The sequence below is a fragment of the Rhinatrema bivittatum genome, chromosome 17 (assembly GCF_901001135.1).
Source record: "Rhinatrema bivittatum chromosome 17, aRhiBiv1.1, whole genome shotgun sequence".
NCBI classification, from domain to species: domain Eukaryota; kingdom Metazoa; phylum Chordata; class Amphibia; order Gymnophiona; family Rhinatrematidae; genus Rhinatrema; species Rhinatrema bivittatum.
This window is the reverse complement of record NC_042631.1, coordinates 21,556,469-21,576,311: the sequence shown is the minus strand read 5'-3', so window position 1 is coordinate 21,576,311 and position 19,843 is coordinate 21,556,469. Positions and strand designations below refer to the sequence as shown.

The 19,843-nt window shown below is 42.6% G+C and overlaps 1 protein-coding gene across 2 annotated transcripts in view; it reads left to right on the top strand.

Moving 5' to 3' along the window:
- The window catches only part of IPO7 (importin 7), a 70,080-nt gene that overhangs the window by 5,065 nt on the left and 45,172 nt on the right, over nucleotides 1-19,843 (top strand). The window lies entirely within an intron of this gene.

The window sequence follows — 19,843 nt, the reverse complement described above, 5'->3', positions numbered from 1 at the left end:
CTAGACCTACATCAATGCTCAGCTTCTTCTCTGCCCCCACCTCATCAACTTATGCTGGCTTTTATCCCTTACTGCCACCTTCTGTCTCTTCCATTGTTGCTTGAAAATTGTCACTGTTTTGATTGCTTCCATCTCTACCACTAGGCTGTTCCAGTCAACGACTACCCTCTCAGTAAAAAAACCAATACTTCCTCCCTCCCTCCGGCTTTATATCATGACCCCTTGCCCTTGAGTTTATTTTTCTGTGGAAAACGTTGCTGCTTGTACTTTATTGAAGTCTGATAGATATTTGAATGCTTGTCATACCCCACCCATTCATTTTCCCTCTCTTTCTTCCAGAGAATACATTTGAGCTCTGTAAATCTCTTTGAGTAGGGTTTATGTGTATATTCCACTTATGAGATCGATAGGTGGATTACAGATAAGCAAATAAAAACAATAGAACAGATTATATCATAACAAAATAACATAAAACATACCCTCGTATACTCTAGAAGCTGTCACAAAGAATATTTCTTGCCTTTATATTAACAATGCTGTAACTGAGTTTTAAAAAAAAAAAAAAACAAAAACAGTAATATCAATTATACCTCGCTTACACCGAAAGCTTGGATAAATAGCAGAACTTTTAGTTTTTTTCGGAAGGTCCTCTCGTCAGTTCTACAATTATCTTTCCACTGGAAAAAAGTTTACTACTTCTGCCTTAATACCTTGCAGATATTTGTCATATCCTCATCTCAGCTCTTCTGTACAGAATACATCATTTACCTTCATAAGTCTCATCTCTGGACTGCTTCCAGCCTGTCTGGATGCTTTGAGAGGTACGACGTCCCGAAATGACCTGTAAAGAGGCTTTACCTCTCCTTTTTTTTTTTTTTTTATACAAGTCTCTGTATTCCCAGGAATCCCTCTAGTTTTGGCCCTCACTTTATCACACTGTTTTCCCTACTGTCATTAGATCCTATCAATCCAAAGTCACTGTCCTGGTCAGTGCACATCAGCTTTTCACCCAAACCTGCTAATCGCTAAGTGGCTAATGGGTTTTTGTGCTCCAGATGTATAATTTTACACTTTTTTTCATTGAAGTACAGACCATAGATCATTCTTTTTTTTTTTTTCCATTTTGCCTTTCATTTTTTTCACGCTTGTTACAATGTGTCGGGCCGATACAGTAAAAATGACGGGAGAGCGGGCGAGTGCACAGGGGACATTCCTGTGCACGTGATACAGTAAATTAATTTATTTAAATTAGGGTCCGCAGTAAAAAGAGGCGCTAGGGACACTAGCGCCTCTTTTTGGACAGGAGAGGCGGCTGTCAGCGGGTTTGACAGCCACCGCTCAATTTTGCCGGTGTCTGTTCTCGAGCCCGCTGACAGCCACAGGTTCGGAAACCGGACGCTGGCAAAATCGAGCATCTGGTTTTCGAGCAACGGGCCCATTTTAATTTTTTTTTTTTTTTTTACTTTTAACTTTTGGGGCCTCCAACTTAATATCGCCATGATATTAAGTAGGAGGGTGCACAGAAAAGCTGTTTTTACTGTTTTTCTGTGCACTTTCCTGGTGCAGAGAGAAATTAACGCCTACCTTTGGGTAGGCGCTAATTTCTGAAAGTAAAATGTGCGGCTTGGCTGCACATTTTACTTACTGTATCGTGCAGGAATAACTAATAGGGCCATTAACATGCATTTGCATGTTGTGGGCGCTATTAGTCTCGGGGGGTTGGACGCGCGTTTTTGACGCACTATTACCCCTTACTGAATAAGGGGTAAAGCTAGTGCATCAAACACGTGTCCAAATGCCGGTTAACAGCACACTCCATCGGAGCGCACTGTACTGTATCGGCCTGTATGTAATCTGCAAACAGGCATACTGTTCCCTTCAGTTCCTGTACAATGCTACTAAAATAGGGGCTGATGTAATTAGATGAGTTTTGAAACTGTGTGCTGAATTTTTTTTTTTAACTCCCATTATAATAAGTTAATGGTATAAGAAGGCATTGGGAATTAAAAAAAAAAAATGTACAGAAACCAAAAAACACATAAAAGGTTTAATGCCCAGAAAACATGATTTATTTGTATAAATCAGGTGTTCTGCACATTGACCACTACTATGTTTTATTGCTTAACCAGCTTCTCACCCAGCAAACAGCTTTCTGCTTGCTCCCACGCTGGCTAGTTTGCTCACCAGTCTGTGTGGAGCGGGGGGGGGGGGGGGGGGACGACACGGACGGACGGGGTCTTTACTGGAGTCCAGATGGGTCCCCTCCTCAAAGAACTCAATCCCAGCTGTTTGACAGGATTGCTCCTTTCTGAAACCATGCTGTTTACTCTCCTGCAGTTTGCTTATTTCAAGGTACTACCGTATCATTTTCTTTAGCAGTAAAGTAAAAGGCAGGTGAAGACCAAAATAGCCCATTCAGTCCGCCCAGCAAGGAGTTTTTAAGGTTATGCTTGCTCTGCAGGTAACCCCATGCCTCCTTGGCAGCAGAATGCAGTCATTTCACTTATTTTGGGATGAACCACCATGCCATGCAGGCTACCCAGGGGTTCATTACCATCCTCTGTTTATCCTACTGTTTTAATTTCCATCAACGCCTCTTGGAAAGGCTTTCTAGGCACCCACCACCTTTTCTGTGAAAAAACACTTCCTGACGTCCATGAGCCTAGAGCTTTGTATCCTGACTTCTAGTTCCTTTCCGTTAGTGTCTTCTTAGCGTTGCTTTCTAACCAAATTACGTAATTGTAGTCTCTTTGCTTTGAGTGGATTGGAAGTCTGCCACTGAGGGTTTATACATTTTGAAGGTATTAATTTGTATCATATATGTGTATTTGCTATTCACTCATGTAGGCATTAAGGGAACAGTACTCAGCTGGTTCAAGTCCTTCCTGGTTAATAGACAATTCAAGGTAAAGATAAACAACAAAGAATCACACCCGGTCCCAGCAAATCAAGGAGTCCCTCAAGGTTCCTCCCTCTCTCCAACCCTTTTCAACATTTACCTTCTCCCTCTCTGTCGTCTTCTTAATAATCTAAACCTAACACACTACATTTACGCGGATGACATCCAAATACTCATCCCAATCTCAGAATCCCTACACAAAACCTTGATTCACTGGAATAATTGCTTGCAACTAATCAATCATCTTCTATCCAGTCTCAGCCTTATTCTCAACAACAACAAAACCGAGATCTTAATTATCAATCATGACGTTAATAACAATCTAATATACCCAGCTGTCCCACTCATTTCTACCACTCCTATAATTAATCACTCACCATATGTACGTGATCTAGGCGTCATGATAGATAATCAGCTTAACTTCAAAAAATTTATAAGCACCACCACTAAAGACTGCTTCTATAAACTTCTTGTCCTGAGAAAATTGAAACCACTTCTCCACTTCAATGATTTTCGGATGGTTCTACAAGCCATTATTCTAACAAAAATCGATTATTGCAACTCGCTCCTTTTTGGTCTCCCTACCTCATCCATCAAACCCCTCCAGATGATTCAAAACTCTGCAGCTAGAATCCTTACCAATACAAATAAAAGAGACCATATAACCCCCATACTAAAACTCCTCCACTGGCTGCCTATTAAGCAAAGGATTCTCTATAAAGTATACACAGCAATTCATAAATCTATTTACAACATATCCCCACTCCACTTAAGTACCCAACTTCGTTTTCACTCTTCATCTAGACCTATCAGAGGAGCTTATAAAGGCACACTCTATGTTCCTTCAACAATATCCTTACATCAGAAACGTACCATCTCTTTAGCAGGACCCGTCCAATGGAACATGCTCCCGCCAGACATCCGCCTTGAGATCTGCTTCGCTTCCTTCAAAAAGAAAATTAAAACCTGGCTCTTTAGCCAAGCTTTTCCAGAACTTTGATTATTTTTTACCTCCAGCTATCAAGATTTTCTCACCATCGCAATCCCTTCTGCAGATCACATTTATCTTAGACAATTACGCCTTATTTTATGATTTGGTTTCTCAAAGAGACTTTACAATTTTCTCAATGTTATTTTTCGAACCTGTTTTCCATGTTTTCCAAGTTCTATAACCTTGTTATATGTACCGCCTCTTGGCGTAATTTTTATGTTTCAATGTAAACCGATGTGATCTGTATTTTAATACAGGAACACCGGTATATAAAAATCTAAAATAAATAAATAAATAAATGTACTGTATGTCATTGCGATGCATTGGCTGGTCCTTTGGTGGACTAGAAAGATTGCATTAGGATGTCTGCTACCTCCTTAGAAATCATGTTGGTTTCTTCTTCCTTTTGCAGAGATTTGATGTCTTCTCATTGCTTCCTTTCATTGTTGCCCCCAGATCATGTCTTGGGTTTCTTTCATGCACTCAGTCCTTTGGAAGCCTGGGACCTTTGTCCTCATGGTTTGCTTTTGGTCAGAATGTAACGTCGAGCCACACTCGTCTTATCCTCAAAGCTGTTGTAGCCAAATGTTTTTTTTTTCTGAAACATGGAATTTGGCTGTATTTCTTATAAGCAAAATATTTTAAGGTCTACCTCATGCCTTCTATTTTGGCAAAATCAAAGCAAATGGTCCTGTTGGCACCCTTGATGGCCTTTTATGGGAGTTCTTATTGATCTGATTCTTTAAAATGCTTTGAAAAACGACCTGTTTGCCTCTTGATAACTCTAAAATCTTCCTGCAGAACTACATTTCATTCAGACTACAGAGATTAGATGCAGATCTGGTGTTAGGGCATCTGTCAGTGATGCTGTTATCACACATCACTCAGTGTGATCTGCTGACTTCATTATAATCAGTAGTGATTGTAGTGTTGCTTTACTAATCTTAGATGTAACCTAAAGCTATAATTAAAGTGAAACACAAATATAAAATGTTATTTCTGTGTTACTGCTGTATTCTTTCTTTAATTGCCGTTTTAAAAAGGAAGCCACAACCTTCAATTCTGGCAGTAAAAGTGAAATCCTGGACATGGAATTGCAGGTTTTTCAGTGCCCTACTGCCAATAAGAAGATAGATATGTCATGACTACATGCAAAAGAGATTTACAAATAACCTCCCTTCATTTTTATTATTGGTCTCATTTTTTCATGTATTCTACTTCTGTCACTAGATATACACTGAGTTGATACAACATTCATATATACTCTAATAGCAAGGGGCCAGACACAGGTTCCTTCAGCTGCAGGAACTAGGGATGCTTTGGATCTGTGACGTTTCTTTTTTGGCATTCAGTAATCAACTTAGAGATGAGGCCTTAAAACATTTGTTTAGCATTGCTGGGTTCCCTGATGTCATTATAGGATGACTTTATGGTAGTCTTTTTAGTGTAGCAAAAAAGTTATCTGTGATCGTTAATGCACAGCACTAGAGATCTGATTGACTGGCAAGCAAGAGTTCTGCTAGCATATATCCTGAGATTTGAGGACCTGCATTACAATGGTCTCCTTCCATCACTCGTTATTCAGCTCTGCACAGTCTTAGCAAATCACGGCATACTGGTCCAGACTTTTTAAAATCATGGTGAAAGTGCACCAGTTCCTCCTATAGCTACAAATACTTATCTACAATTTTGTGTGCAACAAAAAAAAGACGTGGAAGAGTTATTTTAAAAAGATCAAACCAAGAGTTGAAGACACTTTATCACTGTTCTGAGGAAGGTGTGATCGACTTGATTAAAACTTTCACGTACTGATTGAGTTAATGAGTATTCTATTTGTGTTTGGACCATAGTGATACCCTAAAGTGTAGGGGTGGTCAACTTCGGTTTTCAGGATATCGCATGCACATGCATTGTGGCTATCTTTGCATGCAATGGAGACAGCGCATGCACATCTTTTGATACGGTCCTGCATAGGATACTCATGAATAAAATGAGAAGCCGTGGAATGGGTTACAAATTGGCTGATGGACAGATGTCAGTGAGTGGGGGTAAATGGAACATAAAGAAGAGTGATAAACAGAGTTCCTCAAAGATGAGTTCTGTTCATGAACCTTGTGAGCAATATTGCGGAGGGATTGGCAGGTAAAGTTTCTTTTTGTGAATCATATTAAGATCTGCAACAGAGTGGACGCACCTGAAGGAGCAGAGAGAATGAGGTAACCTAGAAAAACACAAGAAGTGGCCGAAGGTTTGGCAGCTGGGATTCAATGCCAAAAAGTGCAGAGCGACACATTGGGCTTTTGGCAACCCAAAGGACTTGTACGTGTTCTGGGGTGAAAGACTGATGTGCATGGGCAGGAAAAGAGACCTCTTGGTGATGGTGTCGGATGATCCGGAGGCGGCAAAGCAATGTGTCAAGGCAGAGGCTAAGGCCAGAGGGATGTGAAGCTGGGTCAAGAGAGGCATTTTTGGCAGGAAAAATGCAGTGACAACGCCTGTGTACAAGTCCTTGGTGAGGCCTAACCTGGTGTACTGTTCAGTTTTGGAACCGCATCTCAAAAAGGATAAGGACAGAATGGAAATTGTTCAGAGAAAGGCAACCAGAATTCTGTAGGGTCTGCACAGAAAAACTCGAGATGAGACTGAAGGACCTAAATATGAATACCCTGGAGGAGGGAATGACATGAGAGCTGTGATGCAGATTTTCAAATACCTGAAAGAGGTTAATAATGGTGCACAAAAATCAAATCTTTTCCGATGGAAAGAAAATTTAGGTCAAGATATGAAACTCCAACGCTCAGGAGCAAGGTTGTAAAATATGTCTTCATTGAGAAGGTGGTGGATGCATGGCATGACTTTCTGGAAGAGGTGGTGAAGGCAATAATGGTAATGGAATTAAGAGAGATGGGGCAAAACCAGAGGTTGCCTACTGGCTAAAGAGTAGAAATGAAGAAATGGGATAACTTTTTGCACCTAAAGTTTGCATTTTCTGCTTGGGGGGTAACCTGCATGGATAGTTACTATTGGGCTTACTAGATGGACCATTTTGGTCTTTGTCTGCTATCATTTGTTATATTACAGTCTATCTCTGCATATTCATTGTGGCTATCCTGAAAACCAGGCCTGTTTAGGGCTCCTGAGGGCCAGCAGTAGCTGCCTCTGCCCTAAAGCGAGGAAGCCTTTGGTCATTCATTTTTCCTGCTCCTGCAGGGGCAGCAAAATTTCTTTCTGGATGGGTGAGTGGAGCTTAGCCAACCAACTTCTCTCCCTCTCCCCACCACTGATTTCTTCCGTTCCCGTTACACACTTCTTTTTGTATATACATTCTTTGCGTAAATCATATACTGCGTAATTAACACACAGCTAATTGCAAAATTAAAGAAAATGTTTTGCTCGGTGATACAGCAGAAATGACTGAAAAACGTAAGTCACCAGTATCTGTCAACATCTTTTTTTTTGTGAATATTGAAGAGCCGTCTTATTGGCCATGTGTGTTCAACTTTGCAAAGAAAGCGTGGCTCGTTCACTGGAAACTGTAGATACTATAACCTTGCACTATCAGGGACAGAATTACAGAGAGTCAAGGTGTGTTCACCTGGGACCTTCCCAGGCCAACCAATAATAAATAATAAAAGCCGAAAACCACAAGATCAGCATTGCTAATAGAAGGGTCCAGTACCAAGCAATTATTCTGTATTGCAGATGGAGAGGCAGAAGATCATCAAGTACCAGGAAACTTGAAAAATGTGGTCTAAAGATACAGACATAGTCCCAGTGTTTGGGCTCCACTGGCCTGATTACAAAAAACGTCCAAGCACACCATACAAGCTCCAGAATGAAAGTCTTTTTAGCTCAATGCTAGTATTAAGAGCTCTAGCACTGGGGTAGCCAACTTTCCTCCTCAAAAGCCATAAGCAGGTCTGATTTTTCAGTTTATGCACTATGAATATGCATGTGAGATATAGGCATACACTACTTCCACTGAATACAAACACATTCATACTTATTGTAAATATCCTGAAAACCAGGCCTGTTTCTGGCCCTTGAGGACTGGAGTTGGCCACTCCTGCACTTGCAGTACATTTTGAATCATTGTGATCATATCCAACATACCCTGGCCTACGAGTGAGGTTCATTCTTGCCATAGTATTCACTGTAAACCCTGCCCGTCTAGTTTTATAAGTATACGCTCTGCATCCACAGAACCCCCTCTCTCCCCCACCCAACAACAGTGGGTGCAGAGTAGAACGGACACCTTTCCGATTCAGTTCACCATACAAAAAGAAATATCCAAATTCTCATTACAGCAACATAAACTCCCTTCACTACCAGCTACATTGTGAAATAATAGAAAATCCTGCAAAAAGCACTCAATACATAGCAAATTTGCCATATCACAGCAGCATTAACTCCCAGGACCCAGGCAGCACTGCAAATATTGCCACTGGCCCTACAGCACCAATACCCCACCTACTGGAAAAACACAAGAAACAGACTGCTGCAGATCCATACACACTAGCAGACAATGGCAGAGGCCCGGCGACCTCAACATAACAATCTCCATTGATCACAAGTACGAGAATGGGGGCTCAACGCCCCACCATAACTCATCGTGCTCCAATCCTTGTGGGACTTTGCCCATTTCTCTCCCTGCTTCTGCCCTGCACTACTATCCCCCAATCTGTCTTTTTTTTTTTTTCTTCCAGCCTGGAGTGCAGCTTTCCCCTCTTTCTACTTCCTTATTCCCACCCCTCCTCCTCTTTATCTCCCCTTGCCCCCTTCAGAGGACCAGAGATGGGGAAAGGAGGAGGGTGAGAGGACCAGAAATGGGGTGGAGAGAGGATGGCTGGTTGATGGAAGGAAGTTTCCAGGGTCTGTCAGACTGAATCTGAGATCCTGGGTAAATCCAGATTGGAAGGGAGGGAGGTGTTCCACCTGCACTTTGATATTGCTCCTTTTCAATCCCCAATCCTCTAACGGTCTGACCTTTCTTACTCTCCAGTACTGCATATTTTCACACATGCCTAGCTCCCACAGCTGTCGGCCATTTCCCCCAGCCATTGCTATACCCCACTCCTGCAGCCAGCCTGTCCCCAATCACCCAGTCAGCAAGCCTGCCTGCCTCCCTCCACATAACCCCCAGCCGCCTCGTCCCTTACTAGCTTGCTTCACTGCTTTTCAGTCTCTGGGTGAATCCCTGGATCAGCTGGTATCAGCACCATGCCCGCTCCGCCTGAGCCACAAAGGCACTCGTATTCTTGCGCTGGTCTCAATCTCGGGGGATCAGCAGGAGTAGAGGCAACTGCGTGGCTCAGACTTGCGAAGAGATGTGCGGTGCCAGCATCGGCAGAGAGAGAAGATTGCCAGCGGCAGGAAAGTTTGGTTGGGCATGGTGGTTCCTCTTTAAGATATGTCACTGCCACAAAAAGGGTAACCTGCAGTCCCCAGTTTCCTGCTGCAGCTCAGGGGTATTCTCTGTGGCAACCTTTCAGAAATTCTATGGTGTAGATCTGCATATTAAAAGCACATTTTTATTTTTCTTCCTAAAACGGTTCATTTCTCATGCATACAGGTAATTTTGTTTTTGAGTAGGGGGCAGAATCTATTGGAAATGAGGGAAGGGGTAGAGGTCAGAGGGAAGGGGATCCAGGAAATGGAGTATTCCCTCTCATGCTTGGCAATAGTGATCATAATATGATCAAATTTGAATTAACGACTGGAAGGGGGACAGTAAGCAAATCCACGGCTCTCGTGCTAAAAGTTCAAAAGGGAAACTTTGATAAAATGAGAAAAATAGTTAGAAAAAACTGAAAGGAGCAGCTACAAAAGTAAAAAGTGTGCAAGAGGCGTGGTCATTGTTAAAAAAAATAAAAAAAATAAATACCATCCTAGAAGCACAGTCCAGATGTATTCCCCACATTAAGAAAGGTGGAAAGCAGGCAAAACGATTACCGGCATGGTTAAAAGGGGAGGTGAAAGAAGCTATTTTAGCCAAAAGATCTTCAATCAAAAATTGGAAGAAGGAACCAACAGAAGAAAATAGGATAAAGCATAAACGTTGACAAGTTAAATGTAAGACATTGATAAGACAGGCTAAGAGAGAATTTGAAAAGAAGTTGGCCATAGAGGCAAAAACTCACAGTAAAACCTTTTTAAAATATATCTGAAGCAGAAAGCCTGTGAGGGAGTCAGTTGGACCGTTAGATGATTGAGGGGTTAAAGGGGCACTTAGAGAAGATAAGGCCATCGCTTTCTTCGGTGTTTACTGAAGAGGATGTTGGGGAGGTACCCGTACTGGAGAAGGTTTTCATGGGTAATGATTCAGATGGACTGAACCAAATCACGGTGAACCTAGAAGATGTGGTAGATCTGATTGATAAACTGAAGAGTAGTAAATCACCTGGACTGGATGGTATACACCCCAGAGTTCTGAAGGAACTAAAAAATGAAATTTCAGACCTATTAGTAAAAATTTGTAACCTATCATTAAAATCATCAATTGTACCTGAAGATTGTAGGATAGCTAATGTAACCCCCATATTTAAAAAGGGCTCCAGGGGAGATCCGGGAAATTAGACCGGTTAGCCTGACTTCAGTGCCAGGAAAAATAGTGGAAAGTGTTCTAAACATCAAAATCACAGAACATATAGAAAGATGTGGTTTAATGGAACAAAGTCAGCATGGCTTTACCCAGGGCAAGTCTTGCCTCACAAATCTGCTTCACTTTATTGAAGGAGCTAATAAACATGTGGATAAAGGTGAACCGGTAGATGTAGTGTACTTGGATTTTCAGAAGGCATTTGACAAAGTTCCTCATGAGAGGCTTCTAGGAAAAGTAAAAGTCATGGGATAGGTGGCAATGTCCTTTCGTGGATTACAAACTGGCTAAAAGACAGGAAACAGAGTAGGATTAAATGAACAATTTTCTCAGTGGAAGGGAGTGGACAGTGGAGTGCCTCAGGGATCTGTATTGGGACCCTTACTTTTCAATATATTTATAAATGATCTGGAAAGAAATACGACGAGTGAGATAATCAAATTTGCAGATGATACAAAATTGTTCAGAGTAGTTAAATCACAAGCAGATTGTGATAAATTGCAGGAAGACCTTGTGAGGCTGGAAAATTGGGCATCTAAATGGCAGATGAAATTTAATGTGGATAAGTGCAAGGTGATGCATATAGGGAAAAATAACCCATGCTATAGTCACACAATGTTAGGTTCCATATTAGATGCTGCTACCCAAGAAAGAGATCTAGGCGTCATAGTGGATAACACATTGAAATCATCGGTTCAGTGTGCTGCTCACTGTGCTGGGAGCATAACTTCGACCCGTGCGCACAATAGCACGCACCAAACCTATGCGCGCATCTTCGCACACCGGAGCGCACAACTGTATTGTACGCACACAAACCATGGCTCCACCTGAAAATAAGCTCAAAGCTCAGGGCCTTTGCCCAGCATGCCACATTAGAACTGCACAGCATGAGGCCGTGGCCCTGTGTATACCTACATAAGGATTTGGAGAGTATTCGAATCCTGGTGCAAGGACCACGACTCGGTCAAAATTCCTGTGATTTTGGAATTCCTAGAGAACGGACTACAGAAGGGATTGTCCCTCAACTCCATCAAGGTACAGGTGGCGGCCTTGTCATACTACGGAACCAAGAGCTAGAGCGGCAGCATAGCCTCTCACCCGGATGTCTCCCGCTTCCTGAAAGGAGTCAAGCACATCCGACCACCCCTAAAGTGGCCGGTGCCTCTTTGGAACCTTAAACCTGGTCCTAGATTTCTTAGCAGGAACCTCCTTCAGACCTCTCCGTGGCCTGTCTCTCCGACTATTAACATTGAAGACAGCCTTCCTGCTGGCAGTCTGTTCAGCCCGTCATATATCTGAGCTACAAGCACTCTCCTGTGGAGAGTCGTTCCTCAGACTCGCCCCAGGATCTATCCAGTTACGCACAGTTCCGTCATTCCTCCCCAAAGTGGTGTCCCGCTACCATCGCCAGATGAGCATAAGAATTCGGAAGAGGCTCGAAGTCTACGCCGTCTCAACATCGGCAGACTCCTAGTCTGATACCTGGAAAGGTCGGAATCTGTACGAAAGACGGACCATCTATTCGTCCTTCACAGTGGGAAGAAGCAGGGGGAAGCGACCTCGCGAGTAACCATAGCCCACTGGATCAAAGAAGTCATCAAGGCGGCCTACATGGAAGCAGGCAAGCCACCGCAAAGTCAAGGCCCATTCTACAAGTGCCCAGGCAGTGTCCTGGGCGGAAACCAAGATGCTGTCACCCGCCGAGATCTGCAGGGCGGCGATATGGTCCTCCATCCACACCTCCAGGTTTTACCGCCTGTTCAGGCTAGGGAGGACACAGCATTTGCAAGGGCAGTACTAAGTAGGTCACGGGCAGCCTCCCACCCAGTTCGGGAGTAGCTTTTATACATCTCATTGGTCCTGAGCCATCTGCTACATGCTGGGAAATGGAGAAATTACTTACCTGATAATTTTGTTTTCCTTAGTGTAGACAGATGGACTCAGCATCCCACCCACGGCTGCCGTACTCATGGAATTCTCAGGGGACATCCCCGGGAGCGAGTGATTCTCTGGTAAGCCATGCTTTCCTTCATCTAGGACACCCATCCTACCGGGTGTCGACGTTTTTCGGTTGAGGGCGCTGGCGGTCTCCAGCTATAGCTATTTCAACCAGTTCAAATTAATTAAGTTAACAAAGTTATAAAGTTAATCAAGTTAACAAAGTTATAAAGTTAATCAAGTTATTCAAATTAGTCAGTCATACATATAACCACAATGCTTTTCGAGGAGAATACTGAAGACCTCACTTCCTGCAGGGGTATATGTACTAGGGCTGACGTCAGACTGAAATCTGATCCGTCTCCAACTGTTATCAGGAGTACACTATACCCATTGGTCCTGAGTCCATCTATCTACACTAAGGAAAACGAAATTATCAGGTAAGTAATCTCTCCATTATTACGTTCCCTTAAACCTTTTCTTGGTAATTCAGACTTTGTCGGTTATCCAATCCTTGGATCTCCCACCGCTTGATTATTGCAATGCTTTAAATATAACCAGAGAAATGAATTCTATCTGATTCTCTCTGTTTAGAGCCTTGCTTCCAGGACGCTTGTGCCCGACTGATTTTTAATGTATTTTGCAAGATTTTCATGGCAAAAGCATTCCTAGGCCTCTCCCGCTTTCACATCTGAAAGTTTTTACAACTAATTCAGAATTCTCCCTGGAGACTGATTTCTGACTCCCCCCTTACTGAACACATCTCTCCAATTCTCATGACATTACAGTGGTGTCCAGTAAGAGTGGAGGATCAGATTTAAGGCCTTACATAATCCTGTGCCCCCATGTCTCCAGCTGGTGACTTGCCAGTATTTTCCCTCGTGTGCTCGTCCTCTTCCCAACATCTATTACAAGTCCTTGCTATGAAGTTTGCAAGCCTAACCTCCACTAGAGAACAGACTTTTAATATCTCTGGTCCAGCTCTCTGCATTGCGCTGCCTGATAAGCTTAGGGCTGAAAACGTCCTGCTTCGTTGTAGAAAATATTTCTTAAAACTCCTCTATTCTCCCTGGCTTTTGCTGAACGATGCCATCGATTGTGATTCAGGGCTGTTGGAGATGGTCAAGCAAACACACAGCTGTTGTCTTTAATGCGCGTGTGAAATGTTTCTCATGTTTTGGAGTTTTGTATTGGATTTTGATTATGTATGTACCTCTGTCACCCACTGAGATTTGTGGCTCAGCAGGCTACAAATTGTATAAACATTAGCTTATTGCATTGGAGTTTAAAAAAAAAAATAAAAAAAAATCATCTTGTTTTGTAAGGAAACTGTGAGCTGAATTTCAGCGCACGGTTTTAATGCTCCGCTTTCTGTATTGGCCTCGTGGTTCCCTCTGCAGATCAATCCGTTGTTAGGCCTCAGGCAGCAGGAGGAGGATATGGCTCTCCTCCAGATGAAGAAAATGAGAATGATCAAAAGAAAGAGGGAGGAGGCAAAGAATGTCATGTAACGCATTGGGTGTTACAATGTGTGGATACCCGGTTAAAATGTGCGCCCCAGCACAGGCTGAATGCACATTTTAACCACATATGGCACTTTGGGGGCAGGGCCTGGCTGTAGAGGGGAGAGGTCCTGAGTCTTAGTAGCTGAGGGGTAGTGAGCACCCTGGGATGGAGGCCACGCTCCCGGGGCTGCCCTGCATGGTGCTGCCGTTGTGGCGGGGTGATCTTTCCTCTAGGTGAGATCTCGTCAGGGCGTAAAACAAGCAGAAGACGCGTCCTTGCCCGAGTCCAGAAGTGAAACTTTAACAGGGGTTTAGTTGGTGTAGGCTGCAGAGCTGGGGAGATTTCTAGGCTGAGTGTGAAGTTTGAGTCAGAGGGCTGCAGTCAGCCCCTAGCACTGACATCACGGCTTAACTAGTGCTGGAAACTTTGCTCCATTCAAAACAGGGGTAAAAGCTCCAGCACTAAGAAAGTGTAGTTAAGTTGGCATACGAGGGTGGGGGTAGTGCTTAACACCTTTATTTGCATGGGATTTCAAGGGCAATAAGTAGGTTGCACGGTTTTAATGCACTTAAAACTCCTTGCTGCATTGGCATAAAATATGTGCGTACTATGGGTGAAATTGTGCGTTCTGTATTACTTCAGTCTCTTTAGTGCTGTGCAGTTCAGCAGAGGTAGAGAGAGCTTGAGGTACCACTGCTCTCCTCCTCCTGCCAGCAAGTCAGCGTGCGAGGAGGGAGGCGTGCAACACACTTACCTGGCTTAGATCCTGCTCCTGGTCTCCTGCAATTCAGTGGGCTGTGCCGTTCTGCACCAAGGGCCAGGTTTTGTGGAAGACCCCTGGCCTTGGGTTTGTGTCCTTATTCTAGCAGTCTGGGATTGACTCATAAAAGACTCTTTGTTAAGGACCTTCCTTTGCTATAGTTTAATTGATCAGTTGCATGCAGTTTCAGAAGCTACAGCTCATTTGCTTTCATGTGCTGATGTACATACAGTCTTCTGGGGCTAAGTGCATAAAGGGATCAAGGCTGCTGGATTTGCAAAAATAGAACCTAGGTGCTGTGCTCATACTGAGTCCAGTCCTTGCCAGGCAGCAAGGAAAATACGTGATGGTTGCATTAAGGCATTCTTCCATTCACGTTTCCTCTGCTTTCAAGGAGAATACATATCTGAAAATGGAAAGTAGAAGAAACACCTACACATTTTACAGGGGAAGGATAATTAGTGCTATTTTTGAGCATGGTATACATTGATGTAATACTTTGCTAGACACTTTGTATTATATTTACTCTCTAAAGGACGTGAGCAAACCTTTCAGTGGCCATTGCTGGGCCCTGATTGAAGCGGACGCTGGAACGCCGGTGGTGTGATCGAACGCATTCCACAGCTCCTAGGGCTGCATGACAACGCTCTGCTCTTGGGTGAAGGCCTGGGATTACTTGGCAGGGAGTCAAGAGACGTGTCGCGGGTGTGACACGGCACATTGAGCCACGTGGCTGCTTCTCATAAGGGATGGAAAAGGAACGGTCTTTTCCTGTCGCTGCCTGTAGCACGCAGCTTTTGCAGTTCACGTGTTTTTCAGAGAGCGCTGCTTGTTTTGCTTTCATGCCCGGTAGCCTTTTTTGCCTAGGGTGAGAGAATGAATTCCACAATGTTTACTTTATAGTGACTTCAAACGAAAAAGATCTTGGCCTTGTGCTGTTTCCAGCTATTTCATGGCATCATGTGAGCACAGCTGCAGACTTTTGGAGTACAACCTGCTTGACTTGTGGAAAGGGCCATTGCGATACAATAAGATTATAGAAATTAGTGGGACTGACTGAATAAGAACTGTATAGGGCGTCGCTTTTAATTCTGCTTTGAGTTTATTTTATGGATTGTCTTAAATACAGCCCCGGATTTGGATCCACGTTCTCGGTGAATCGAAGGGGGTTGGAGTGGAGGCTTTCTCATTGACCAGCAGTGATACTGGTGAGCAGACTGGGACTAGATAGGTATCAGGTTCAGGAGGGGGCTGGGATAGCCAGGAAGGGTGTATTTAAAAATAAAATGCAGAGCTTGCCACAGGTACTTAATGAAAGCTCGTGGCAACCTAGTCCAGTGAAGGCAAGTTCTGATTTAAACTAGGACCCCTAATGAGCAACAGGAAACTGCTAGGAAGAAAACGCCCCCCCCCCCCCCTCAAAAAAAAAACAACCAACAACCCATAAGTTCTCAAACATATTACTGCGTACAGAACAGAAATATAACCAGAGAAATGAATTCTATCTGATTCTCTCTGTTTAGAGCCTTGCTTCCAGGACTCTTGTGCCAACTGATTTATAATGTATTTTGCAAGCTTTATGGCAAAAGCATACATAGAGACCTAGATCACCTATCCATTGCAAGAATGTTAACTTTCCCTACATTTGGGCTTAAATATTATCCCAGTAGGAAGTCAGAATAGTTCTTGCTTATTCTGCACAGATGTGTGTCCGATGCTCGTCATTACGCACTTGACCATATGGACAGGGAATGCTGTTTTTCCTATTTTTAATTCATTTTCTCTTTGCAATACAGTGATGATCTCCCTTGCCCATTAAAAAAAAAAAATATAGGATGAGCATGCTTGGCTACTCAAATCATTAATGCAGAAAAATATAGAGGAAGAGCGTAATCCATGGAGTGCACTCGGAAGGTTGAATGTGGTGAAGACGTATTTTCAGTGTATCTGATGCTACACGCTTCTGGTCAAGTCTTTTGCCCTGATCTTCTTGTACACCATTGCTTCCCCCAGCCTGAGTGGACGTTTCTTGGGAGGACTTGAGACAGTCCTGCATAGACTTCGTGTTTTCCTTATGGGCTGTTTATGGGGTTTGTCCCCTGGGTCTATCCCCATTATTGATCAGGTATTCCTTACCTGTTAATTATATGCTTAAAGTGTGTGTTTATAAAAGCAAATATCTCTGATTTTTAAAACAAAAACATTTTCCGACATAGAACATCTCAAAGCAGGAAAGCTGAACTGAATACAGCCAAAAAGCATAAGATGAGAGCAGAAAACATTGGCCAACAGCCCAAACTTTAATAAGACAGTTCAGTAGTAGGAGATCATCTGGGCAATGTTCCCAGCTTTCTTGTTAATGAAGTTTTCGGCAACTAAGTACAAATAAAAAAAAGGACTTTCTAGTGTGTTTGAGAGATTTATAGTCGCCCATATATTAGCTTATAGTGTCAGGAAAAATGTTGCTAAATATGAAAATGTGTTTATTTGTAATCAAGTGTATTCAGTGTGGTCAGTAAGGTTAAGTTAGTATTGAGACATGAGAATTGCTTTTCCTAGGCCCTGCACTAGAAAGCGGCCTCTTTTGGGGATGTACTGACACTGTGTCCTTGGAAACTTAGGAGAACTGTTATTTCTTATCTTGGCTCTTAGTTAGAAAAAAGTGAGAGCCCTTCCTGACTAGCCCTGTATGGGGGGGGGGGGGGGGGGGACGGACGACAAAGGCAACTTTATTGAGCTGGGAAGCCTTTCCATCTCCAGACAACTCTGTTTCAGGAAAGGGGGCACATTTGTTAACTTTTTGAAAGACAAGGAGCAGACTAGCCCCTACCTGGCCTTTTCTGTTTATTTAAACCACTGCTAACAAAGAGAGAGGGCCATGCAGGTGAAACTTTGACAGACCGCGTGCACGAGAGAGAGAGACAGATAATAGCGGGCTAATAGCTTCGTGAGATCTGGTAAGAAATGTTGCTTTTCTGCAAATGAGAACCCTTTCTAATTAAGTACTATTAGTTCCAGCAAGTATTAGCAAGATATGTATTAGAAATGCATTTATTTTACATGAGAAATGTCTTTAGTAGATGTTTATCTAATTTCTGTTGTTGCAGTCACTATTGTTACCATATTTGCTCGTAGAGCTCTGTACTGTCTAAAATAAGATTTAAGCACTGTAATACTTCATAAAGTTATTCATATACTATAAAACAGTATCACCCCTTTTTACTGAATAAAATAAATTATTTTTCATACATTCAGACTGGTTCATTTCTCTAACTCTAAAGGAGAATCCATATCTCTAATAAATAAACTTCTTCCTAAGGGCAGAAGGGTCGTGTGATTCGGGTAGGAGCAGAGTGTACCCTGTCACATTCACTGACAATAGAGTTTTTTTCATAAATGAATGTATTATAAACTACATTAAAATAAGGTTTTCTTTTAATATACCAACTTCTTTCTAACACACAAATATATATATATATATATATTAGATTAAAGGCAAGGGATATAATTTAATGCTTTTTAGTATAGAATACTTCTCTATATAAATATATATGAGAGCATATTACAATCTATAGATATTGAAACATATCCATTTAATACTATTGCTTTTACACAATTTTAATGAGAAATATTGTACATAAATTCTTGGATTTATACATGTATGTGGCCCTGAGATGACCATGTATCATTAAGGCTATAATTTGTCAACAAGAAAAGAGTATACAGTGAATTGTAAAGGCTCAAGGCTGCCATACTTTGTCCTGGTCCCGGGCATATACCATACATTGGAAAGCAACTTGTATATGGTAAGAAACCATTATTCTTCTTTCTATTTTCTGTATCTCTGACATGGCTTGATCAATAAAATTCTTTCCTTATGTAAAATATTCAGGTGCTCTGATCTCATAAAAATAAGGCATTAGTTTGAGAACAATTAATTATCTCTAAGGAGCCCGGATGTGTTAAACTTATGTGACATGAGGTTCTTAATATTTCTCTTATTTAGAACCGAAACAGGGCCATCTGGGCTTAAGAACAGGATGTGGCAGTTCTCCCTGAGACCCTGGGATAGACCCTAGAGCTTTTTCAGCAGCGTGCTGCACTGAGCTGAGAATAAAACCCTGTTGGCACCCTAACTGGATTATATGTTTTTTAGTTGTGCTGTGCACGGGCTCTTCTGTAGCTTTCTTTTTTTTTTTTAATGTCTGACCTGGCAGTTTCCTCCTCCTTCTCGTGTATCTTTGGGCTTGCAGCTCCGTCAGATCAAGGGCTGGGGTCTGAACCCGTGATGTTTCATTTGCAGCTACTGGCCCTGTAGCAGCATCTTTATTAATTAAGCTCCTTAATTCCTTTGAATGCTTGTTTTTTCTGGAGTAGTGGGATTTTCACCCCCTAACCTGTTATACCTCATGTGGAGCAAGTGTTGTGTCTAGCTGCATTGTAATTTGACAGAGACTGGCACATTGGTGCTGCTTGCTTCATATCCTGTCCAACTGGCAGAACCGGTATCATTAATAAGGCTTTGGGAGAGGTGGTTGGCCTGACAACAGATTGCACAAGCGGCAGTCCTCTGATAAGACGGAATCCGTACCCCCAGTGTAGTGTTATCTACAGTAATACCCATGCTTTCCATTCTGTGAGTTTGAAGGCATCCTCACATTTCTCTCTCGTTTGATTTTCATTTTTGTTATAAAGGTGGTGCCACGTGCTGTTGCTACTAACCATATGGGCTCTGCAGGTGAAGTGATCTGTGGTGACCTTGCCAAGGCAAGAATTCTAGGCTTCCTCAGAAGTCGGGGCCTGTCTGAAATGGTTTTGACCAGTTAAAAGGACTCTGCTTGGCTGCACTTCCATTTAAATAGCCTCTTGTTCCCCTGGCATGCTCTTCGGATGAATCGGCCGCTCAGCTGGCCTAGGGGCCAGGTCGAATGGTTTCCTTTTTGTCCTCCCACGTGGGCCTGCCAAACTGTGCAGGTTCCAGGACTTTTCAGTCATTGAGCTGCGGACATTTAATTTAAACCTGTTTCTCTGTGATTTTACATAGGAAAATCTGTCATTTGATTAATCTGAAAGCTTGTAATGGTACAGAAAGCTGCAGCCCTGGGTAGAACCATACAGGTTACTTACATGCACCTGTCACCTTGTCTGGTT